The 26,495-nt window shown below is 41.3% G+C and overlaps 1 protein-coding gene across 1 annotated transcript in view; it reads left to right on the top strand.

Moving 5' to 3' along the window:
• Window positions 1-26,495, top strand: part of LOC146698018 (low-density lipoprotein receptor class A domain-containing protein 4-like) — a 279,790-nt gene that overhangs the window by 198,937 nt on the left and 54,358 nt on the right. The gene's annotated exons all lie outside the window — the stretch shown is intronic.

Raw genomic sequence — 26,495 nt, 5'->3', positions numbered from 1 at the left:
AAATATTTTTCAATTATACCTCTAACAGACTGTTGTCGACGTCACCGCGGTGTTAGCTGTGCATTAATGTGTTATTTGTTTTTCCTCACCTTCCTGTGCAGCTAAAATGCCTTCCTGTTCAATTGAAATCCTCTTGGTTTTCATTAGTGTGTGTGAGAGCGTTTCAGTAGTGTGTGTGAGAGCGTTTCAGTAGTGTGTGTGAGAGGTAAAATTTCAGTAGTGTGTGTGAGAGCGTTTCAGTAGTGTGTGTGAGAGCATTTCAGTAGTGTGTGTGAGAGGTAAAATTTCAGTAGTGTGTGTGAGAGCGTTTCAGTAGTGTGTGTGAGAGCGTTTCAGTAGTGTGTGTGAGAGCATTTCAGTAGTGTGTGTGAGAGCATTTCAGTAGTGTGTGTGAGAGCGTTTCAGTAGTGTGTGTGAGAGCATTTCAGTAGTGTGTGTGAGAGCGTTTCAGTAGTGTGTGTGAGAGCATTTCAGTAGTGTGTGTGAGAGCGTTTCAGTAGTGTGTGTGAGAGCATTTCAGTAGTGTGTGTGAGAGCGTTTCAGTAGTGTGTGTGAGAGGTAAAATTTCAGTAGTGTGTGTGAGAGCGTTTCAGTAGTGTGTGTGAGAGCGTTTCAGTAGTGTGTGTGAGAGCGTTTCAGTAGTGTGTGTGAGAGGTAAAATTTCAGTAGTGTGTGTGAGAGCGTTTCAGTAGTGTGTGTGAGAGCATTTCAGTAGTGTGTGTGAGAGCGTTTCAGTAGTGTGTGTGAGAGCGTTTCAGTAGTGTGTGTGAGAGCATTTCAGTAGTGTGTGTGAGAGCGTTTCAGTAGTGTGTGTGAGAGGTAAAATTTCAGTAGTGTGTGTGAGAGCGTTTCAGTAGTGTGTGTGAGAGCGTTTCAGTAATAATGTCCCTTACGGCACCTCATACGGGTCTACCTTAAATGTGTAGACCCTTTAAGGGTACCGGCAACTTTTAATTTAGTGTTTCAGTCCCAGCTAATCTGGAGCTGTTTTCACGATTTTCAGAAAGGCCTCAAAAGGATAGATTATTAATAAAATATTGACTTTAAAACCCCATTTATGAGGAACAAATTGTATTTTCTATTACAGAAACAGAATCTGCAGCTGAAAATCAACCCTTTAAGGGATATTCCACCATTTCTTGGGCTTTACACCCACTGGGACAGTGTAATGTGAGCAGGCTGACATGTTCTAAATCAAACTAATCAGCTGCCAGTGCTCGTTTCATATTTGCACCACAGGCATAAGATAAGCATTACAGGTAATAGGCAATTTACAGAACAATAACCAAGCTATCTGTGCTTATAGGGACCCGACTGATAGAAAGGATATCAAAGGTGAAACAGTGCATAGGTCAACTGTAAATTGCCATATGTCCAAAAGTGAACAGCAATTTAACTGAGTGCTTTCAGAAAACAACATAAAGCATCAGTTTTGCACAAAGATACCATACACTGTCCATTAATTACCAATTACCTGTGCCAGTGACATTCACCTAAATCAATCATGCCAGTCCAGTGAATAGACTTGTAAGTGGACAAAATGACAATGGAATCAATTATTATGCAGATTCAATTAGATAAAGAGCATGTAAGGTGTCATATTACACGTCATCGTGTTACATTATGGTCTCGTATCAAACGGCTCACAGGCTGGTCTGAGAACTGTGTGAATGCGTTGCTAAGGCACGTGAACGTCCTCCAGATAAACGGAAAATGAAGCGAGCTCGCAGTGGGGACTCCAGAAACACACCTCCTGTCTGCAAGGCCGACGGATCGGTTAGCTCTATTTAACGTATGTGTGTGCGCGAGAGAAGAGGAGACGGAGAGCGCAAAGAGATAGAATGAAGGGCGCTCGCATGCTGTGACTTGTCCTGTTCGGATTCCGACAGCAGTCGGGGACCCTGTGGCCTCCCAGCAGCGCAGCGTGACACAGCTACTAACTTTGTGCAAACACACACACAGACACACACACACATACACATGCAGCATGGTTCCTTCTAGCCGGAAGTAGGACAGCCAAAAGAAGACAGCAAAAAAAGGAGAGGAAAGTAAAAAGCGGAGGCAAAAACAGGACAAATGATGATAAACAGATAAACAGACACACACACACACACTCAGCTAGATTTGATAGAGGCAGTACATTGCGTGATCTGTTCTCCAGTGTGCTCGTGGTGCCGGTGGAGTGTTTTTTGGAAACTAGGTCATTGTTCCTCCCACTCAGCCTGTCTGATCCGGCACGTAGCCTGGCTCTTTTTTTATTTATTTATTATTTATTTATTTTTTAACCAACTAAGCACCTCACTTGTCTCTTTTTTTTTGTTGGGTGCAGGGGGAAGTGGAGAAGTGGGATTGTTAAAAGTCAAGCACTTTTTAAATGCGTGTGCACGCATGTGTGCACAAACACGGAGCAAGCAGGAACAAACGCTGTCGACGTTGCTGAAAAGCTCGGGTACGCATACTCGCAGATGGCCGTAGAGCCCGACTACATTAGGTGGAGAGTCCTCCTGTGGTATGTCCAATATGTCCAGCAGTGCTCTCCTCTCCTCCTCCTCTGCTAATGGCTCCGCACTGACAGATGAGCTTAGAGGCTTTTAAATATTCAGCCTCTGCATATTGACCGGGCTCAGATTGAATTATACAGTCATTTATTCATCACTCATTTCACACGAGAAGGTGTGACGCACTGCCCTCGTACCAATCTGTGAGACATGCATATGCGCACACATAGCCCCACACACACACACACACACACACACACTGTGGGTAGAGCAGACAGGAAGGGCACAGAGGCTGAGGCTCTGCTATCCAGGATGAGTAATCATAGCTAACTGTGCCAGCAGAGAAGCAGCATGAGAAGAGGGATGGGAGGAGGGTAAATGGGTAAGAAAGGAGTGGGGAAGAAGGAGAAAGACGGGATGTGAAGAGCGGCAGGAGAGGGGGTAAGAAGCCCAGAGCTGAATGGAGGAAATGAGGGTGGATGGTGAAAGAGTGAAGGAGCTGGACAGGAATGGAGGGAGCATTAAAAAGTCACTCCGGCAGATGGGGGGGGGGGGGGGGGGGGGTTCTGCCCAGCCAAAATGAGCTGCACTGTACTTTGAAAGTTTGAGTCAACTTATGCATGAGATGATGGCTCGGAGGGCTGAATCGCCTCAGCACCTTTTACCTGAATTGGTCTGCAACACATCAGATGTACATCTCCACACTAAAATACACTTCAGATTGCTTTTATAATGTCAGGGTTAACGCCCCTTCTCGCGTTATAAGAACATTATTTGCATCTCTCACAGTAAATGATCAATTTTAAGAGATAAATGCAGACACCGAAGTTCCTCTTTCTAGCATCTCTTCCAAATATGGCGATGAATTCAGGCCCTGAAGGTCCCCCTGGACTTGTCCTCCTCTTTGGCCCATCTTCTGTCACCTGTTACTAAGCAAACTCAAATGCAACAAGAAGCTGAATACATTCAGGCCTTCACTCAAGCCTGTTTCTAGATTATATGTATTATATGTGTTTTGTAGGCGTGTATGCAGTTTTAACCTTCTATAGCTCCAAGTCACTTACACAATAGATCGTCCGGACATCGCGCCGAACGAGGCTTACAACCGTTAATTAATTGACCGAGCTTCAACTCTTTAATAAGCACAAAATGCAATGTGTATAAAATGGTTATACCTGCATGCAAGTTTTAATGTAATGCCAACAGCTTCAATAAATGTTTTAATAAAATGATGATTAATACAATGATAATAATGATGGTTATGAATAATAGCAGTAAAATATTTTCCTCATCTTCACATCCCCTCTCTTGACCCTCTTCTCAAAGAGGGTCACCACACTTTGGTTGTGTCACTCCTCGGCCCACTCGGCCACCTCCAACTCCATTAATGGCATCATGGCCACCAAACTCACTGGTTCAGAGTTCACGGCCCTTGTTATTACCTTCTCCAGCAGTCCTCTGGCACAAGGAATGAAACAACAACCACAAGTGACCAAAATTCCCAAGAAACAGGCAACAGAAAGCATTACAGACACAACAAACCCCCTCCATTGTCCAAACACAGATGTCATCCAGCTCTCCAGCAGGTTGTCGATTCCTGAGTGTTCATGCATAGTTTTAGACAGAGTTTTCAGCGCTTCCAGAGCTCGAGTTACTGAGCCATCTGGGGCAGTGTTGTTGGGGATAAAGGTACAACACATGTCTCCGAACATGGCACATACGGCCCCTTTCTCCGCCAACAACATGTCAAGGGCCATTCGATTTTGCACTCCCATCAGCGAGGTCGGAACCAACTGTTCCGCAAACCCCTCCATGGCGTCTCCGGTTAGGTTAGAGAGTCTCAGCGTGTTATAGTGGACATCATTTATGCGATCAGCATTCTTGTTTGGAGTTACCCAGATGAATATACTTTCAAATCCTGAAGCTACTTGGTCTGCTAGTTTATACTCATTTGGAACTCCCCTGGGCACTCCTATTGAGTCAATCCAGGTGGGTGAATTCAATCTGGGTCATACGCATGTGCCCCCTGGGTCCCTCTCTTTGCCAAAATGTGTCTCTTACGTCTGGCAGCTAAAGTGCGTGTGAGTGGAGCTCCCAGCCATACCATAGCACATGTCCCTTCACTCCCCACTTCACACAGAAAAAGTCAGTAAAGCCCAGCTCCTCAGTGTTATCCTGACTCACATGTCCTCCTTTTGAGGCTTGATCATAGCAGAACTTGTAACACGCACCCATATCAGCTCATTTTAATAGAGTGGTCATGACCACTGGATCCGCTAAGAGATAATCGTGCATCGTTTTCACGTAGAGTTTTCTACAACCCCGCTTTAGTAACCTGGTCATTGTGCCCATTTTTTCCATGAACGACAATGCACTGTCACCATGACCAGCACAACTTCCAACAGGACGCCTGAATACATTTTGCCATGCCACTTCATGATGGGACTGGATGCTTATTCGCCAGCAGATTCCCACCTCATTGTAATACTGTTTTCCATCAGGGTGTTTAAGGCATATATGTGTTATAAGAATAAGAATACTGGACCCTGTGAGGGCTGTCAAGCCAAGCTCAAACACTAAAATCACTCAGTCCTTTTTAAGTTTGTAGACTTTACATTATAATGCTGTACATATTAAAAAATAGCCTTTCATGACATTTAAAGATGATAACTCAGTTAATAATAAGAAAATGCGCATTGCAGTTGGAGATGTTCTGAAAGGTTTTATATAGATATCTCATTTATGGAGATGGTCTATATGGGAAGGCTTGTTGCACTACCTTGTTTGGACTTTGGGAATTATTGGCAATGTCATATTCATCACCTCTAAACCTGAAAAACCTCAGCGAAAATACTCTGTAGTGTAGTGAGCTGAAGCTGAACGTGCAGGCATAGCGAGATGGCCGAGCCAATCTGCTCTTCAAGTGATGACGTATCAACCCTCTTGCCCACTGGGTTCAAGTCTTTCCGAGGCTCTGGTCATCTGCAGTGTGCTGCAGTAATGTGCTCCTTGATCTCATTTATTTTTTTAAATAGGCATGAGTTCCAAAGAGTGACTTGGTTGTAGCATAATCTTCATGTACAGCACACCTTTAAGTTAAACTTTTACAAAGTCAGAGTGTACACTTCAGCCCTTGGACTCTGGATGTCCCAGACATTAATATTTTAACACTTTTATACTTTAACATTTCAGAAATGAATCACTGTCTAGCCAGCTAAGATGTCAGTGTGGTCACTGAGCTAAGAATTATAACTTTTTTGGTTGCAAATAAGTCATATCACGCAACAACATGTTAGTCACCAAGACCGTGTTGTTGATGGTGTCATCTCAGACACTTTGTTGTCTACAGTTTTGTCTATTTTCAGGCTTTCCTTGCTGCCATATCACAGCACTTGTCTCAGCAGGTGCTGTACCTCCAGGCTGACACTCTGTGTACTCTGACTGAGAACAGTGCTCCGTTTATAGTAACCCTATGTGATTTGTAGTTACCTAAGGCTGGCTGATCATTATATGTTCACTAAATCTGGTGTTTAGTTTTTCATCTGCCTTTATGTCCAAACTTATATGGCATGGTGCGTTTTTCCAAGGGCATTTGGACTGGCTAATGGATAGGGATGGGTATCGTTTAGGTTTTATCCGATACCGGTGCCGAAACGGTGCCGGTGCTCAAACGGTGCTCAAACCGGTGCTTAAAGAATGGAGAACACAAAATTGGTCCAAAAACCTCTCATGTTCAGCTGGTTTTTGTAAAAAGATAACAATGTTAGCCTTTTCTGCAGCTATTGGGGATATATGGTATCACTCTTGGCTGGAAGCAGTGCTTAAACAATGGAAAAAAACACAAACTTTGTCCAAAAACCTCTCATGTTTAGCCGTTTCCCTCTTTTTCTTTGGTCATTTTAGCCTTTTTGGCCAGGGTGCAGGGAGTATCTGCCATCAAACAAGAAGACAGCCGCATGTAGCTATGATGATGTTTGCTAGTTCACCTTACATGCATTAATGTAATAACGTGGTTAGCCTACTCAACGTAAATTATACATGAACAACATTAAGCGACTTACGCAGAGAAGAACGGCTGCTGCTGCCATCATCATCCTCATCATTTCTGCTACACTGGCAGGGCTAGGGGCCAGGACTCTACTCTTCGTGTTTTTGGGGATGTTGCTAACTCCGGGTCTGATAACAGGCACCACACCACGGTGTGAGGTCTCGCAGCAAGCTATCAAATACGGCGCATTTCTTGGCTTTTAAAAAAAACGCTATGCGTCGCCAGGTGTTTCATCGGATTTGAGGTGTTACCTCCTTTGACAGTATCACAGTATCAGCTTAAAGCACTTGTTGCAGGCTGCTGAGTTTGGATATTTTGCTGTGAAGTACAGCCAGACTTTTGACCGCTTCGCCTTGGGCATTTTTAATCTGTAGCTCTGCTCTAAAAGAACGCACGTACCTGGACCCGCCTACTATCCTCGGAAACGTAAAATGATTGGCTAGAAGTGTATCACAGCTCAGGAAAAAAAAGCACCGAAATAAAGCACTGAAATGTGCGCTGCTTTTCGGTCTGGTTACTGCCGTTTATGTCAGAACCGGTGCCATCATGGCACCGGACACCGGTACCCATCCCTACTAATGGATATGTCAGGCTTAATCGTCACACTTAGACTTTCAGATTTTGAGTATTTTCACCGTTCCATTCATCATTCATGGTGTTTTTCTCTGCTTTACATTTGGTCAGTTGGTTTATGCTAATAGGACAAGTTTGGGTATCCGCAGTCCACTGAATAAACTTGGTTTACCAAAAATAGGAATGGGCGATAATGGTTTTCACCGTAAACAACATAGAGATATGTGAAAACAATACTTGCCTTCTTCTTTCCTCATATTAAAACTTCTGCTTTATGTCTACGAAATTCACCATTAAGTAGTAAATGGACTGGTTCTTATATAGCGCTTTTCTACTCTGTCTGAGCACTCAAAGCGCTTTATACAACTAATTCATTCACCCAATCACACCCATTCACACAAGCACTTCTAAGCTTAAGTGCTAAGTAACATTCATACACATTCACACTCCGATGGATGCATCGGAGAGCAACATGGGGTTAGTATCTTGCCCAAGGATATTTGGCATGCAGACTGGAGCAGGCTGGGATCAAACCACAAACCTTCTGGTTAGTGGCTCTGCCACCTGAGCTACAGCCACCCCATTAGGAACCATTAATCCAAATTCTGGAATTTTCAATCATTCTTACTAACAGGAATATGGCTGTAATCTAATTACAAAAGGACACTGCAAAGTGCTTTGAGAAGATTAGAAAATGCAAAATGCATACCTAAGATTTAATAACATTGTAACACATTTGTAATTTTTTTATTATTTTGCCAATTTTAATGAGCTTCCATGGAAAATTTACCACAACTGTCTGTTTCATTTGTACCAAAGGAAAACCATGATGTGCAATGATGTGCGAATATTTAAAAAATGAAATAAAAACTAAAATCAAACTTCACTGGACATTTCCACGTAATAAACTAACTTATAAAACATAAAATTCAATAAAAATTTTGAATAAGTTTACTAAATGAATGGACGTCACAGTGGTACACTATCAGAGCATTGCAGATTTTGACTGAAAATGTGAACTTGAATTACAAAAGCCAAACATCAAAATGAGCTTTCCTTACCTGAAATAGTTGACTAAGATAAGATAAGATAACCTTTATTAGTCCCACACGTGGGAAATTTGTTTTGTCACAGCAGGAAGTGGACAGTGCAAAAGTTATGAGGCAAAAATTAGAATACAATAAGAATAAATACAGTACACAACTGTACAGAATAGAATAAAATAAAATACTATATACAGTAGAATAAAATAAAATAAATATACAATAAGATAAAAATAGAATACAAATACAAATACTATGAGCTGTCCTTGAGTATTCAACATGGAAGCCAAATTAAAGGGGAACAAATCACATATAATATACTATAAATTATGCTATACATACCATATACTATAAGTTTTGTGCCACAACAATAGCTTTAGAGTCTCTGGATGTCTGCTACGGGAACAGAACATCCATCAGAAAAAGTGATCACTCGGAACAACTTTATATTGATAGTTGAACATAGTACCCTTCTCACTATGGGAAGAAGTGGATACAAATCAAACCAGCAACAGCATAAAAGAGGTCTACAATGGATGTGTGAAGGTTTCGTGAGATTTTTCACTTGTCTATAGAAAAAAAAAATCTTGTGCCGATATTGAAATCAGAGTATATCAACTTGTCACATTTTATCCAGCCCTTGACATGCCATTAAAGCCAAGGATGTTAAAGTTTACCAGTATGATGAATTTAATATTTGTTGCATAGATTATTTTTAATTCTTTTTTAAAAAAAATTTACATTTTAACTGTATCACTGACTAAAGCTGCTGAATTCAGTTGTTCCTGATAGAAAAGAGCCACAAGTGTACAGTACGTATCAGTGTAGCTCGGCCTCACACTGCAGTGTGCTCTGTGCCATCCCCACAGTACAGGCTGATGAAGTGCCTGCGTGGTGGTCTCTCTCTATTCTAACCTAGACCCACACCAACCAGTCTCCATCCCACTCTGTCCTGCCCCCACTGAGCTGGGTGATAAAAGAGCTCAGTGTCACTAGGCTCCAGAGAGGGGACAGATTCATTACCTGACCTGTGCTGCTGACTGGGACACAATTGACTCTGACGGCTCTGTAATGCTCTGACATGGAGAGAAGCAGATAGATGACTGAGTGCAGAAAGAGGGGGCTGATAAAAGAGGGAAGAAAAGGTTGCAAAAGATGGATAGAAAAGTGAAAGGGGAGGGGGTTGCAGATGAAAAGGGGGCAGATAGATGAGGGGATATAGAAGGAGAATCTGGGGTTCAGATACATAAGAGGGGACAGGAGTGAAACAGGAGGACTAACAGAAAGTAAAAGAGTAACCAAAGATATGTTTTCATCTTGCTGTCAAGCTGATTTTAAACAGAGCTTTGAAATGCCACAAAATGAATGTGAATGAATGTGAATTATCACATTAGCTGGTTTGAAGTGCATCAACAGTGCTCCTTTGAGTGGTCGCTCTGTGTACTATTGAACAACTCGTTGTTGTCTTTTAGCCTCTGCTAATGCTGGCCATATTTCATGCTTTCACCACAAAATGAAAATAAAGACACGCACCTGTCACCAGTCTGCACTGCTAACTAAACCTCAGCAGGAGCCTTGGTTGTAGGAGTCAGGAGGGATTAGACATGCGAAGCTCAAAGGTGCCCATTTCCAGAAATGCCTAGAAAATACCAATGACATTACTGCTGGTAGAGCAATGCTTTATTGGGTGTTTTTCTCTTCTTTTTTATCAGTGTTTGTCAAAGAACTTTCTGCTGCAGAGCTATGTATTGGTGCTACAGACAGTACTTGATATGATGGTGCTTTTTTGTGTTTTGATATGATGGTGCTTGATATCCTAAGTAAGTTAAAATCCCCCACAGCAGTTCATTAGCAGTACATACATTAGAGACTATTTTGGTCGCTATATGTAATTTTAATTTCACCCTATTGATAGCAAATTTATTTGATTTGCTAGCAGATTGTATTAAGGTTTATTAAAACTAAATCTTATAATGATAGGCGATTGTAGCCTTGTAGTCTTCAGCTGTTACATTTTTTTATATTTCATTTTAAGTTGTTTGTCTCTTAAGACAGTCAAGCTATTTCAGTAAATTGAGGAATCTACCCTATAGCTAAAAAGTTATGCTATAACTAGCATTAGATTGTAAGTTCTACCATCTGATCCAAGTATGATCATAATAGTTGTAAAAGATTGTATTGATAGCCAAAATGTTAACCACAAGGCTTCAAGACAACCAGTGGATATATTTCAGTTCTACATAGGCTACGTCCACACTAGCCCGGATTTGAAAACGGCGTTTCCGTCTGAAAACGCTCCGTGTCCACACGATCATTTTCAGAGTTGTGCGTCCACATTGAAACTGCATCATATGACTAACATGCGTCATCGTTTTAGAAAGTCTCAGTTTTTGCTGTCCACACTGCAACACGAAAGCACCGTTTTCAAATGTATGCATTTTTGAGAGCGTTTTGAAAATGCTGCGTTTTCCATGTGCGAAAATGCCGTGTCAGTGTGGAAGGGAGGCCAAAACTGAGAGAAAACTATGTATTTTCATTTGAAAACGCATTAGTGTGGACGTAGCCAAGGTCCCTGTTTAAATGGCTCACAGCTGTGCCTTAGAGTTTAGATTTGGGTTTAGTTGGAGTCTAGGCCCGCCCTTTGTCACCAACCTCTAAGAGTAGCCATCTGGTTGAAGAGTTCCGCTGTGGATGCATGTGATGCAGTCATGTGACCAATTAAACTAAGATAGCTGAGGGCATTATACAGCAGTTGTTTTATTTGCGCTCAATTTTGACAGCCCTATTAAAGATTAATATCAGTCTGTACATGCTCCAGATAGCTTTTCTTCAAATTCTTTAACTCTCACTCGCTTTTGCAACTTTGTACTTTTGTGTTACTCACAGCAACAACTCCACCTCATTGTTAGTCCATTTAAAAACTCGGTGCTTTTCCTCGACATTTTGCCGTGACGTTTCAACGAGCCAGAAACTAAATAAGCGGTAGACAGAAATGTTTCACGCATGCACAGGACTGGAACGTAAGCATTTTCGGCCGTTTCAATGTGGACGCACAACTCTGTGAAAATGACTGAAAACGCTAGTGTGGACGCGGAGTGTTTTCAGATGAAAACGCAGTTTTCAAATCTATCCGGGCTAGTGTGGACGTAGCCTCAGACTAGGGCAGATCCCAGCCAAGTGTAAAGTGGTGAGCATGAGAATAAGCACCTCTGTGTCTGAGACCATGGTTCTCAGCTTGAAAAGGGTGGAGTTCCCACTGCACGGCAGCTACAGTATGAGTCGGAAGTTAAAGGATCTCAGGGCCTGAGCCACATGCCCGCTTGTTCATGTGGTACCACGTGAGCAGAGCAAAAGCATCACAGTTTGGGCATCTTACAATGATACCTACTGGACGTCTTCAAAGCATCCAGAAGGTGGGCCTTGGGCAGATCCAAGGCATCTCTCTCATCTGACTTGGAAACATGTTAGTATCCCACTGGATAAGCTGAGGGTGATCACTGGAGAGAGGCAGCACTGGGCTTTTCTACTTACGGCCATTGCCTCACAACCCAGATGTGAATAAGCGACAGAAGATGGATGGATGTAGCATAGCTTTGCTAACTGTAGCTTGAGTTACTTCAAATATATTATTTGAGTAGCAGCATCTTTTTCAAGCCACAGTGTTGTTTTTCTTTTTTCCTAAGCTAACTTGGTTCTTCAGATGAAGAGTGTTTATGTGCTATTCTTGGATTAAGTTCTCTAGAACAACATTTGCTTTTCCTTAATCTACTGTCTTAACCGAATTATAGCATAAAGCTACAGACAACGGGAGTAAATCATTTCAACTGCAGTGGTTCGTTTGACTCTCAGGCACCATGTAAAATCATATTCTAATTGTGCTGTGAACCCTTTAGTAATCAATCTGACTAATAGAATTTACTTGATTTCAGGGAACGGAATCAAATTTGAGGATGATGTTTGGATCCAAATTTGTGAAACATTTAGTTAATATGGAACATTTTATACATTTTAGTGTTTAAATGAAAATCCCCGTGACAATGGCGTCAGTATCTGCTTCCATTAGTCTGATAACAATCAGAGACTTTGTTAAATAGAATCTGAAAAAGGATTTTATGAGTAGGAAATGTGCAGCTTTAGGCTGTTACAGCCTGTCTACATTGTTGTACTATACAACAGCAGAGCACAGAGCTGCAAATTCAGTCCCTTTTCTTTTCTTTAAACACTGTGCTCAGGTGCAATATTAAGTGTAGGTCCTCTACATTTTAGCAGCACTCAGAGAAGCATATACAATCATCATTCTTACACTTGTAAAATTGAAGAAAATAGACTTGAAACATAAAAATAGGCTTTGGGCTACATTGAAGTGGTGCAAGTGAAATGTGAGTCATGCAACTTGTGCAGACTTAGCTGTTAAATATAAGCATTAAATATGACTAAGCAAACTTTATGCTTCCGTCACATCAACTTTGATAGCTCTTGATAACATATAAATAGAAGCATAAAACAAGTGATTCATCAGTGGTGAACCCTCCCTAACATTTAGCGTAGTGTGTAAAAATAATTAAACATAACAATATATATATGTTAAACCCGCAAAAGGAGCAGGACGAGTTGGTGGCAGCAGTCGAGATAACGACAGATAGATGGATAGAAACGAATAAAACCAAAGATGTTTACAGTGCATTTCCACACTGGAAGAGAATAAAATAGGAGATGAAGAAAAACTGTGCAGTAGATACCACACACACACCTACACAAACACACACACACACGCTCACTAATCTGTCAAGGCAACAAAAAGAGGCAAGCCAGGGCCGCATTTGCATGACAAACTGGCCCCGCTAGTTTGATTGAAGAGAAAACAATTTTAGGAGACAGGCTGACTGTGTGGTATGGTGCCTGCCACCTCTGGGTGGGCCTCAGGACCCATAATCGGAGTGTGTGCACATGTAGGTGGCTGGTTGATTTGTTTGTGAGCGTGACTGTGTGAGACATGAGTTGGTAGTTAGGGGATATGGGATTTAGTTGCATGGCAGGAAAACAGAGTGGTAGAATTCATCAGGTGCTGCAGCTGTGTGTGTGTCTGTGTGTGTGTGTGTAAAAGAGGATTTGTGTGTGTTCCTTTACAAATGCAGGCAAATGCAGGTGTCTGTGTCGGTCTCTGCCTGTATGTAATATTTGGAAATGTACAGTTGTGTTCAACGTGAATCTGACTGCGTTTGTAATTTTGGGCTTTTACTGATTTCTTTCAACTGTTCTTTTTCCAGGCTGGAATGATGGTACAGCATCCATCTTTAATGACTTTAAAAAACAAGTTTTAGGGTTTTTTGGATTTTCTCTCATCCACACGGGGTCAAAAGTATACATACATACACTCCCACTAATATTTGATCCCGTAGCAAACTGCACCTCAATCAAAAGCAGAACTCCATTAAGTTAATTTAAATTGGTTTGTTTTCAAGTGTATTCTACACATTTTCAGGATTTAGGTCAAAGCTACGGGAAGGCTCACAATATTAGCCTGCGTTATCCAAAACCAGCTGTGATCTATTTTCCTCCTGTTGGAACACCCTGTTGTGTCCAAGATGCAGTTGTGTTTCTGTTGACAGGAGGTGATGCTAAGAAATTTGGAGGTAGTTCTCCCTCATAAGCCTCACCTTTTCTCCTCCAAACATACCTCCTGTCCCTGTGGACAAATAGCTCAGTCTTTGTCTTGTCTGACCTTAAAACTTTCCTCCAGAAGGCAATTGGCTTGTCCTCATGGACAGCGGTATATTTCAGTTGAGTCTGAAGGTGCCGATTTTTGCACAGAGGCTTCATTCTTGGTCGGCACCCTCTCGGTCCATGGCGATATGAAACTGGCTTCACTGTGGATAGTGATGCTGGTGTTTCAGTGGCAGAGCCTTGGTGGTTCCTGGCTATTCCTGAACATCCTATCCAATCTCCTCTCATCTGAGGGTCTTCTTCTACTTCTTGGCAAAGTGGTGACAAATCCGAATAACTTATACTGCACGCGTTTGTTTGAACTGAGATTGTAGTTGTTTAAAAATATCTCCACGGGACCTTCCTAACTTGTTTAAATCAATTCGGCTTCTTAGAGCTTCACTGAGCTCCTTTGACTTCCTCTCAAACGAATCATTTTTATGCTGCCAAAGAGAAACTACCATTTGTGGTCAATCATGATCACTTATGAGAAGTTTATAGGCTGTGCGCTTGTCAAGTTAAAAGGCATAATAGCACCTTCAGGATCAACTATTAAAAGATTTAAGTGAGTGTATGTATACGTTTGACCCCGTGTGGATTAGAGAAAATCTGAAATAAATTCAAACTTGTGCATCCATTTTTTTTTTACAGAGATTAAAGATGGATGATTTACAATCAAACTGGAAAAAGAACAGCTCGAAGAAATTATCAAAATCATAAAATTACCATGACACGATGAGTGCATGTAAACGTCCAACCACAGCTATATAGTCTTTTTTCCACAGTCATTTGGAAAAAAAGTGTGTGTGTGTGTGTGTGTGTGTGTGTGTGTGTGTGTGTGTGTGTGTGTGTGTGTGTGTGAAAAAGAGTCTCTGTTCTACCTTAATCCCCAGATTGCCAGAGCTGAGGGTTCAGACATACGCTGGCCTTGTTGCTACAGTCACTCTAATCTAATCCTATCCTCCCTCTAAAACCTTGTCTGGGTGAAAACACGCTCTCACACACAAACACACACACCTAACTTTACTCTCAATCTCTTATGACGTGCTTTTATGTCCACCTATGGTAGGCATACCCACGGACTCACACACCCACTGCTGCATTCTCTTGCTCACACATGGACACACACACACGTGCACAGGTAACCAGTTGCACAGATGCCTGATACGGCTCGCGGTGGCTCGCGGTAGCTCTCTGTACACAAAGGGCTTTGGAGTATGACAGATGTAGGCTGACTGATTTCTTTGGCTTGCTGTACAGACTGTGGGTGCTTTCAGGGTTTTTGTCAGCCTCAGTGCGCGTGTGTGCTGTCAGTTCTTTCGTCGTGTCTACAGAAAGTCTTTCAGATATGCACAGATACTCAGATATGCTGCTATTTAGATCATTCCAACTGTTGGGGTTAACGTTACTTTATTGTTTCCTGCAAGTCCCATATTAAGGCCGCTGCTGCACCCATCCACACATTATATTTTCGTTTCCGGAAGTGAATGAAGGATGGAATAGTTGAATTTTTCTGCTAGTTAAGCCTATAACAGCAAAAAGGCAAAAAACAAAACAAAAAAAAAACAATACAATGATTTGCAAATCTCTTAAAGCCATATTATATTTAACGCAGACCAGAAAACATGAACAAATGCTTACATGGGAGAGTGGAAAAAATAAATAAATAAAATAAAACATGTCTTAAAAATTTGGAAGAAGCCATGCAGTTGTAACACATGCAGTATGTGATTTAGCATTGTCTTCCAGAAATATAAAGGCCCTCCCTAAGAAAGATGTTTTCTCGTGGAAGCATATGTTATTTGGGTGCTCTCAGCATTTCCAAGATATGGATCACCTTTATGTCACCTATAGACCACAGTCCATCCCTACAGTGCTACTACTGCTCTGCTAACGTCCCATATTTTGAGGACTTAAGGGCTAACTTTTCACAGACCCCACATTTTGGGCCCGGGGAAGGAGTTCTTCCCTCAAGACAGAAAATCTGAACAGAACTGAAAATTTGTGCCAAACCAGACTAAAATGAGAGGAGAAATTTTCAGGTAGCGATGGCTGTGTGGCTTAAGTGTGGCTCATATCTGCAGCTGCACTGTGAGCCTTGACTGACAGTGATGACTCAGGGTGAGTCTGATTCAGCTGTTCAGTCTTATAGTACGGGTCAGGTAGCAGGTATGTTGTGACATTTGGGTCACATCTGTCACAGCCAACATAACCCAGCACCTGACATTTTTATCTGCACTTCCCAGATGTGATAAAAATGATTGTACCAGTGTTATTTATCATGTTTTGGTCATCAGCGAGTCCATTCAGATGGGACGGTCTGGCACCACAGTGGTGGTGCAAACACAGAAGGCGCCAGAAAAACAAAGCAGGCCCAACTTTTGCAGCAATGCGGCGTGACATCATATGCAGTTCTCCAATGAATGTAGACCCATATATGCATCACTAGTGGATAATTTAGTTTACCTAAAAACTGTCATTGTGAAAAATAAAACTGTTCTGTCCCATATCTACTAAAATTCTAAAAAACTAAAGTTCTCATCTCATGGACCTTGACCTCAAGGTCAGAGGTCAAGTTTTCAGAATAGGATTATGAAACTGATACCACAGATGCGTAGACTAGAAGGTTGAGGGGTAGCACTGCCTGTCGTCAGCATTTTTCCCTCTTCTCTTTCAGCCCCAACAGGTTGCAATAGCTGCTTGCTCATTCACATGCACTGTTCTGCCACAGACCTCTTCCTGTTAAAAGGGAGTTCTTTCTTTCTGCTGTCAGCATGTGTTTACTGCACCGGCCGATCATCTGACTTTTGGGGTTTACTTCTTAATATAAAGTGCATTGAGGCTGTTGTTGTGAGTTGGTGATTAATAAACTTAACCGAACAGAAATGAAGTTCAGTGTTCGCTTTTTAATCCGTGCTAAGCCATCAAAGTCGGACTGTCGAAGTAGAAAGGAAACTTTCTCAAACCGTTAGACGACTTCATAACCTCCAGTCTGGGTCTAAGTTGTAGTGGGCGCAAGATTCTTGCAATATTGTGGCTACTCAGTCAAGTAACACTGACAAGAAACAGGATGATGTGTTTTTAAAAATTCAAATGGGACAGTTGAAACTTTTGAGTTAAGGTTTGCCCATCATATCGTCTTCATGTGCAAAGGTATCACAATCTCAACCTCCACTTTTTTATTCTCCCCACCAGAGATGGGCAGTAACGCGTTACTGTAATCTGATTACTTTTTTCAGGTAACGAGTAAAGTAAGGGATTACTATTGCAAAAACGGTAATTAGATTACCGTTACTTTCCCGTAGGAACGCTGCGTTACTGTGTTACTAAAACTGTGATTTTTTTGCGAGAACGTCTCACGACAGTGACGTAAGCGAGTGCGCCGTTGGTGACAACAGCTGTGTGCAGATCAACAATGGATCGAGTGCGGGAGAGAGTATGAGCTTGCAGCGTTTAAAGCGTGGAAGTACTGACCTTATTTTGAGTTTGATTCCGTAAAAAGTGACAAAAACATTAGCGTCCATTGTGCGTGGGAAGAAAACTTCTTTTTACAGCGAAAAAAACCCCTAAACTTCCAAGCAAGCTCCGAGTGCGCAACGACGTAATGGGAAACTCACAGAGAAACTCGCGGATTCTTCCACTGACCGCTGCGGCACACCTGCACCAGGGTAAACCTCCGCCTACCCTAGTCCTGCTTTACAGGTGAAAATAGAGCAACAGGACCGCTGAGTCTCTGATTTTATTTATTTTCTGCTGTGTTTTACTTGCATTTATTTGAAAGACTTTGTGTAAACACAAAACCTATTTTATTTTATGTGCCGGAATGTTCAGAAAATAAGTTTAAATGTTAAACAAATTTCTTCCAGTCAGAGAATGTTGCATATAATAAAATTTTTGCTTGATGCATAAAGTTAAAAGATTAAAACTGATAAAACAAGTTTTAAAAAGAGACTTTTCCATTTGATTACATTTTGTATGATGGATTATGTAGAAAAAGTAGAATTGGGCTGAAAGATCTATCGCTTTATCACCTATTCAGGTTGTAAATCGTGTTTTTAAAAAGTAACTAAGTAACTAAGTAATTAATTACTTTTGAAAATAAGTAATCAGTAAAGTAACGGGATTACTTTTTGGGGAAGTAATCGGTAATTAGTTACTGATTACTTTTTTCAAGTAACTTGACCAACACTGCTCCCCACACAACTTAGTCTGTTATCAATGAACCAAAGAGTGTCTTTGACGGTAGCCTGGCCAAAAACGTGCTATTGTCAACAAAATGCGACTGTTTCTGCCTTCTAAAAATAGATCCAGTGCCGATGAAGCATAGTTAGTGCCACAACGTCATGTGTGTTGCCACAATGCAGAGACCGGTGACTGGTTGACCCTGCACAATAAATAATGCCTCTGTGAAACAAAATATAATATATTTATATTAGACCCAAAAAACACTAATCTGCTAGTTTGGTAGAATAACTGGTTAACTCTTAATCAGTTCCAGCTCCGATGTAATCTACTCAGTTGTTCATTTTTTTTTAAGTAAGAGGCTCAACACAGCACCAACTAGCACAGGTATCGTGACAGAATGACACAAATATGCAAGTCATACATAAAAACAGCAGTGAATTTTCAGTAGGCTGAAACTTTTGAGTTTTAAGTGGCAGAAGTGGATAAAAAGTTACGAAATAGTGAGTGTTTAATTAGGAACGTGATTTGAATTTTCCATTAAAGTTAGAAAATTTGGAATCAGCACATCAGATATTTATAAAATCTAATTCATCCAAAAAAGTTGCAATTGGTGTGGAATTCCAACTGTCCACTTACCACTATGTGGAAGTGGTTGTAGTGTTTTTTAACGTTACAGTTGTTGTTGTGTTTTTTTAATAAGGAAAACAGACTCAAATGCAAACGAGGGAGGCGGACCATCTAAATAGAAGACGAGCTGTTTATTAGGCTGGCATGTTCAAAATCCTAAAACAGAGTCCAAGAACATAAAGTCCCCCCGAAAAAAGCAAGCAAAGCAAAAATCCAAATAATCACTGAGATACACAGGCAGGAAAGCAATATGATGTGGCTGAGGCTATACATACACAAGGTAATGAGGGAAGTGGAAACAAGAGGGTAATGAGACATGGCTGTAATTAATTATGGTGAAATACAAGCGAAAGCAGCTCAGGAGAGACAAACTGGCAAAATAAAACAGGAAGTAAATAAGCACAGAGACAAAAGACACAAAAATGGTAAGAACTATTTATAAAGAAACCTACCAGGAAACACCTAATGCATAAATGAAGATAAAACATGTAAAACAAGCAGGAATTAAAATTTAGTTAGAAATAAACCAAATTGTAACAATAATTAATCTCAGAATACAAATAATAGCCAAAAGTCAGGCCAGAAACCCAGGGGCCGTGACATTTGTAGTATTAAACAGAGACACGTGTATGTGGCGCCAGGGCTCGCTGTGGTTAAATCAACCTGTTAGTTCATAATAAGTGAATCAAAACAAATCTGATTTCTCCCTAATCTGAAATATCCTGCTGTTATCACTGTGCTGCTTGTTATATTTAGCATTTAGTGCACAATGGGACAGCTGAGCTTTCGGCACAAAATGTTTATTTAGTGAGTAAGATTTTTTTTTTTTAAAAACAACCTTGGATTTGCAACAGCATCAAAATGCAAAAGAGAAAAAAAAATGCCCCTGTGAACTTCCTGTGATGACAGAAGCCAGATTTAGGGAGGATTATGGACTACCTGAGAGTGTGGGATCACACCAGCGTCCAGTCCACTGGCAAGTGGCAAAACCTTGTGACCTCACTTCTTTTCCGTGTGTGTGTGTGTGTGTGTGTGTGTGTGTGTGTGTGTGTGTGTGTTGCAGTGGTGTGTCTCATTAGCTCTTGGTTAAGGTGGGGAGTCCTAGCAGTGACAGATTTATTAAATATCTCAGGGCCCACAGTGGACATGGCAGGGAGGGAAACCCCCCACTGCTCATGTAATTAATGTGGCCACTCAGTTCTCATGTTTAGAGTCTCTGTGTGTGAGAGAGTCTGTATGCTACTAAAGTGAAAAGGCTGGTATGCCTTTCACTTTACCAGCATGAGTATATTTGTTAATGAGTATATGTGTGTGACTGGATGGTTGTTTTTCCTTGTGGTGTGTAGGGACAAGGGTGGAGGCGGGGTGGGGTGGGGGGGCTTTTCTGGGACTGTGACTGAGGCGAAGTTCCTGCTGAGACAGAGAAAGCAAGAGAGAGATAAATGAAAGATGTAGATGATGATGAAGAGAGGAGGAGGAGGAGGGTGTGAGATAAAAATGTTTGAAGACTCAAAAACAATCCTGTCATGATTAATTACTCAAGTTGTTTTCACACTGACAGGGAAGCCTGCCCTGAAAAACAAGCTGAAGGAGAGAAAGAAAACCTCGATAATTCTACAGGAGAAACTTGTATAGGAGTTGAGCAACTGAATCAAGCTTTAACAGCTCGACTTAGGCTCTGCAATAGTTTGTGTTCCATCAAAAAACGGTGATGGAACAGTTATCATTATTATTATCAACAGTTATATACAGTTATCGAATCCCCTCCAATGAAATGCCACTGAGATGCATTCAGTTTTCATGTATTTTCCTTTATCCAGGTAAAAGTCTCATTGAAATGAAAAATGTCTCTTTCAACAGAGACCTGGTCAGGAGGGCAGCAGAAATGAAAACAAATATAACCTCTAACAATTTAACAAGTAAAGAAACAAATATAACTGATATATAGTACAGGCAGGTGGACCCAAATATCTGAGTCATATGCATTAAGAGAAACATTAAGAGACGCCACACTGACCAAGAAAACTATGTTCTCGATGTTTTACTATGGACTCCACCATCACAACCAGTTCTGACAGTTTCAGGTCATCTGTAGATCATTCCTGGAAACGGCACTCAAAAAGTGTTTTTGTGCCCATACATAAGAAGAAATCATTTTGGAGAAAAATGTAACTGAAATATAAAAATCAGAGCGTTATTTATGAAAATAATTAATCATTAGGGAAACATTGTGAGGAAAATACAGGAAACTGGATGTATACCAATGGAAAAGCAGCAGTGCAGAGAGCAGTGATGTAAACAAGTTTTGGTCAATGCCAATCCAGTAAAGGTAAAAAGTTGCAGAAATCAAGTGTTTTCTAGTGAGAATCCAAGCTAATTTAAATTTTACCTGGGACACAAGATTTTCATTGTGCATTTTAAATGTCACATTCTTACCTGTAGTGATACCTAAATAATTACAAGTTGTGATCCAATTTCAACCCATTATAGAAGACAACGCTTTGTCATTTGAGAACATGAACTTGCTTTTTTCCTGAGTTTAACATCAGCGTAAGTTGTGCTGCATCAAAGGCAGTGTGCAGAAAATTTGAGAGTTTGTACTAATAGGAGGTAAACAACATATGATTGTGTACACTGCACAAAAATAGAATACACCATTTTTATACAAATAGAGAAGATCGGTGGTCCGAATGTGGGGCTGTGGGGAACTCCTCGGGATACAGGGAGAAAAGAAGAAGATCCAGCAAAGTGGACACACTGTTAGTAAGATGACAAGGTCAACTGTGTCACCAGTCTGCAATTAATCAAGAAAAAGAGCAGCACCATATTTTTTCAGGTTTGGATCAATAGTGTTGTTCAACACATTACTAGCAGCCGTTATTGTGCTATGTTGTTTTATGAAACCTGACGTTGGGAAAGAATAAAAGTTTGGTCCAAAAATTGTTCAATAATAAGCTCTTTGAGAGTTTTTTTCTAAAACACACAATTTTATATATCGGCCTGTAATTTTTCACGGGTTAATGGATAAGGCAGATTTCCCATATGACAGGCATCTCACTGATCAAGAGGGTAAGGTTAGAAATATAAGTTTGTCGGTTTGTTATAAAAACTATACAGAGTTTCAGAAAACAAGGACCAAATTGATTCTGCAGATTTTATTTGGATTCAACAGGTTTTTTTTCTCATGCAGCTGAGAAAAAGCAGAAGATTTGAAAAATCTTGAAAAATTATTTGAAAAATCATGTCAGCGTGGACCATAATCTCAAAGAACTGCACAAGAGGAGGAATTGAGGCTGTTTGGTGTGGTGGTTTCTTGTTTAAATTTCTTCATTTTCTCTCATTGCTTCAATTGCAAATCGAGGGGGAAAGGATTGGCAGTTTTGGTTAACATCTCATGTTCAGTGAAACGTGGATTTCTATTGTGTTCCATTCATGGAGCTATTCACTGTTTACATAGCTGATCTTTGCTTTTTACTTTTTTGTATAAGCTGTTTGCATACATCTAAAATCAATTACCACACACATACGTCACTCAAAGGCTCTGCTTGTGTTGGACAATACCTAACCTGAAGAGGTTAGGTGGAGGGGGGGGTGTAGTTGTGCTGTTCCAGTTATGGCTCGTTTTGGTACGACAGACCAGTCCTTATGCACTATTCACACTTTGCAAGCCATCTAGTGGGACCGATTGGACATCTGTTCTATGGCAATAACATGTTGCCTGGTGTTTACTGTGTTGACCAATCAGAGAGACTGTACCTGACTGGAGACTGGACCATTAGCTCATTAAAAACTGCTTAACGAAGACAGCAGTTGGACACACGGTGCTATTAGAACTGCTTAAACTCTGAGGAAACTGTCCAAACAGAATGAACTATCAGACAGCATGGGGCCGCTGAGAGCCAGAGGTCATCACAGCAGTGCCACTGTCTCTCAGTTTAACTCTCCCCCTTGTTATTGCTTAATTAAAAGAGGATTTGTGTGGTTTTTTCTAACTAGCCACATATCCAGAAATCAGATTAAGAGTCCTGGCTGAATATCAGCACTTGTTTCTTTTCTACGAGTTTACCTTTTATTTCTCAAAGCTTAATGATAAATTTGGAGGTTTCGCTTTCTTCTCTTTTTAAAATCTGAAACAAAAAAGGAAAACAGCTTTTAAGAAAAGGAGACGTGGAGATCAGTGAAAGTTAAAGTTAAAATATGGAATATGAAAGATGGAATATTTCAGAGAGCAGAGCTCGATTAGCTTGCTTGGAAAATAGTGAATGGCAGGGTTTGGATGGTAGTGAAAGCAGACCGACACAGGCAGCTCTCCCACCTGCACACTCAGACCGTCTCGCCAACAAACCAATCACTCTCCGAGGAAGCAGCCTCTCACTGGGTGTCACTGGGCAGACAACAAGCACACGCACTCACACTCACAAAAATCAGAGAACGAAAATCGCAGTACAAATCGCTTTCCAGACCACTGCCAAAAAAATCTCCAGCTCTGTGTTACTGACCGTCTGGATTGTGTCGCTCTTTGCGTCCTGCTAGGCTCTCAGATTCATCTGACACGGTGTGTGTCTGCACAAACATGACAGTCACACATGATTTAAGCATTAAAGAAATACGTGCTGCCAACAACAGAGACCAAATTTATGGTGCCTGAAAACCAGATGAAAAAAGACATCGCTATGCCAGCCGCACCCAAGACCCTAAACAATGAGTTCGATACGGGGCCGGCCCAACACATGGTGAGAGTTCTAATGAAAATGAGCTTCAGGTGCAATGTCCCGTGTAGTGAGTCGCAGTGACAGCCAATGCAGCATTTGTGACACTTCGTGAGATCTTGATAACAGAATAGCACATTAGCGGAAGGCTTTTTGCCTTCTATTGCTTAGATGGCAGCTTCTGCAAAGTACAGAGTGCCAACATGAGCACAGTGCACATTTTTCTTTCACAAAACATGATGAAGTGAAAGTCGAATTGTGTCTTATTCCATTCAGGTCTGGAGCACGGTACCAGATGATTCACAAAGTTGTACATTACGAACGGTACTCAGCAAAAGTAAAGCGAGTGTACTATCAAAATTCAATTCAGTTTTATTTATACAGCGCCAAATCACAACAACAGTGACCTCAAGGTGCTTTATATTGTAAGGTAGACCCTACAATAATACATACAGAGAAAAACCCAACAGTCATATGACCCTGTTTGAGCAAGCACTTTGGCGACAGTGGGAAAGAATAAAGTCCCTTTTAACAGGAAGAAACCTCCAGGAAAAACAGGCTCAGGGAGGGGTGGACATCTGCCGCAACCGGTTGGGGAAAGAAGACAGGACAAAACACATGCCAGCGCCAGAGATTAATAACAAGTATAATTCAGTGCAGAGGGAAGAAGAAACACTCAATGCAAAACTTTGTCTCGAATGTTGTTCGATTCTTTCTTGATTTTTCTCTTTAGATTTTCACCTGATAATAACTGTTTTTTTTTTAAAGTTGTTGCAAAGTGAAATTAATATAAGATGTAAAAGCTGCTCTCCCAGATCCGTAGGCTGGCTTTAACACCATGAAATCAAAGTAAAATGAGTTCAGTCCCAGTTCTAATGCAACTTCATTATTAATTCTATTTTAAGCAGCCGAAGTAAAAGCCCTCAATAAAAGTAATTGTCTTGACAGTGATATTGTCATATGCTTGATTATATGTTACCGACGCTTTGTTTAAGTTGAAAACTCATCAAGTGCTCTCAGAAATGTTCTGCCTTAAATGTGTGACCAGGGCTTCTTTTACTTTTACTCCGAGTTCACAAGTGATGGGTGAGTGGAGCGTAAGACGTTAATTAGTTAACATAAGTGGACAGACATCAGCTGAACAGCTAAAACTATATTAAGCCACAAGACTTGCTGAGTCTTTATTTATTCACCTTAGACCTGTAGTTTTGCTTTATGGTCCAGTTTTTTTCTGCGTAAAATATCTCACATGTTAAAAAGCTTTACATGTCCACTTCACAGCAGCCACTAGATGCCAACAGAGATGCCCTATGACCTGTCTGCTTCGTTGAGGCTTTGAAAACACACATGTAAGCGGTGTGAGGAAGATCTGGGTGAATGACTCTGAGAGCGTGTTGCCTGATAGCATTTTAAGCATATTTTCACGGACTTTAGTAATTCACATTGACAGCTCACTAGATACTGGGAATCTATCAAATATTATAGCCTGTGAGTCCCAGGGACAATGACACCTACACTCCAGTGTCATCATTTGTCAGATTGTTGCTTTCTTTCACTTTAGTAGCAAAAATACAGTACAGTTTTTGCCCGGCCGGCAGCACTTCAAATTCTTTATTTATTATTTAGTGGTGAGTCGAATGAAATTCCATGGTGACAATTAGCTTACGTGTATGTATATGTGTGTGTGTGTGTGTGTGTGTGTGTGTGTGTATGTATATATATATACACATATATATTTGTATAAATATATATATAATTACCAAAGTGTTAGTACCCGAAAATGTTGCGTATCTTGGTGTGATGTAGAGTATATCCTGAAAAGTTGAAGAAACTTGACAAGCAGAAGGAAAAAATAACTGGCAGCCCTAAAAAAGTTTCTGAAACAATATCTAAGAGTCATGTCCTTAAGAAACAGGAAATAACTTCAGCAAAAACCTGAAACAGGGCCTGAAAAATGCATCTGGCCTTTCAGTTGATCTAACGACTGTTTACTGAAACCTCATCAGAAACGGTTTTAGTGTGGCTGTCAAGAAGGAACTAGACTCAAAACCAGTGGCAACAGGTCTGATGGAGTGATTGAAATGTTCAAATTGTTGTCAATAAATATATAGGAGATCAGGAACCAGTTGAGCTCTGAAACATAGATCTCCTTGGTTGAAAATTTAAAATCTATGTTAAGGTTTTGTGCAACATCCATCCATCCATCCATCCATCTTCTTCCGCTTTATCTGGGGCCGGGTCGCGGGGGCAGCAGCCCCTGCAGAGAAGCCCAGACCTCCCTCTCCCCAGCCACCTCCTCTAGCTTATGCGGAGGAACACCAAGGCGTTCCCAGGCCAGCCGAGAGATATAATCTCTCCAGCGTGTCCTGGGTCTGCCCCGGGGCCTCCTCCCGGTGGGACATGCCCGGAACACCTCACCCAGGAGGCGCCCAGGAGGCATCCTTATCAGATGCCCGAACCACCTCAGCTGGCTCCTTTCGATGTGGAGGAGCAGCGGCTCTACTCTGAGCCCCTCCCGGATGGCTGAACCTCTCACCCTAAGGGAGAGGCCAGCCACCCTTCGGAGGAAGCTCATTTCCGCTGCTTGTATCCGCGATCTCGTTCTTTCGGTCACTACCCACAGCTCGTGGCCATAGGTCAGGGTAGGGACGTAGATCGACCAGTAAATTGAGAGCTTCACTTTTACACTCAGCTCTCTCTTCACCACGACGGACCGGTGCAGCGTCCACATCACTGCGGCCGCAGCACCAATCCGTCTGTCAATCTCCGGCTCCCTTCTCCCATCACTCGCGAACAAGACCCTGAGATACTTGAACTCCTCCACTTGGGGCAGGAACTCATCCCCGACCCGGAGTGGGCACTCCGCCCTTTTCCGGCTGAGAACCATGGCCTCAGATTTGGAGGCAGATTTGGTTTTGTGCAACAACTCCATAAAATAGGTAACCATACATTCCCACTAGTGCTACTTTACAATTTCAAATGTCAGTGTCTTGTCATGTTCTGACGAGGCTTCATACATGTTCAGCCTTTATTAGTAAGTCTTTAAAAGCAGGCGTATGGCAATAGCACTAAATCCTTAGGACCAGAGAAAGAGAGAAATACGGGGAAT

This window comes from Copadichromis virginalis, linkage group LG11 (assembly GCF_057382275.1).
Source record: "Copadichromis virginalis isolate Kocher_CV1m ecotype Utaka linkage group LG11, C_Virginalis_male_GT1.1, whole genome shotgun sequence".
Taxonomy (NCBI): domain Eukaryota; kingdom Metazoa; phylum Chordata; class Actinopteri; order Cichliformes; family Cichlidae; genus Copadichromis; species Copadichromis virginalis.
The sequence above is the reverse complement of the archived record's forward strand: the minus strand, read 5'-3'. Positions and strand labels throughout refer to the sequence as shown.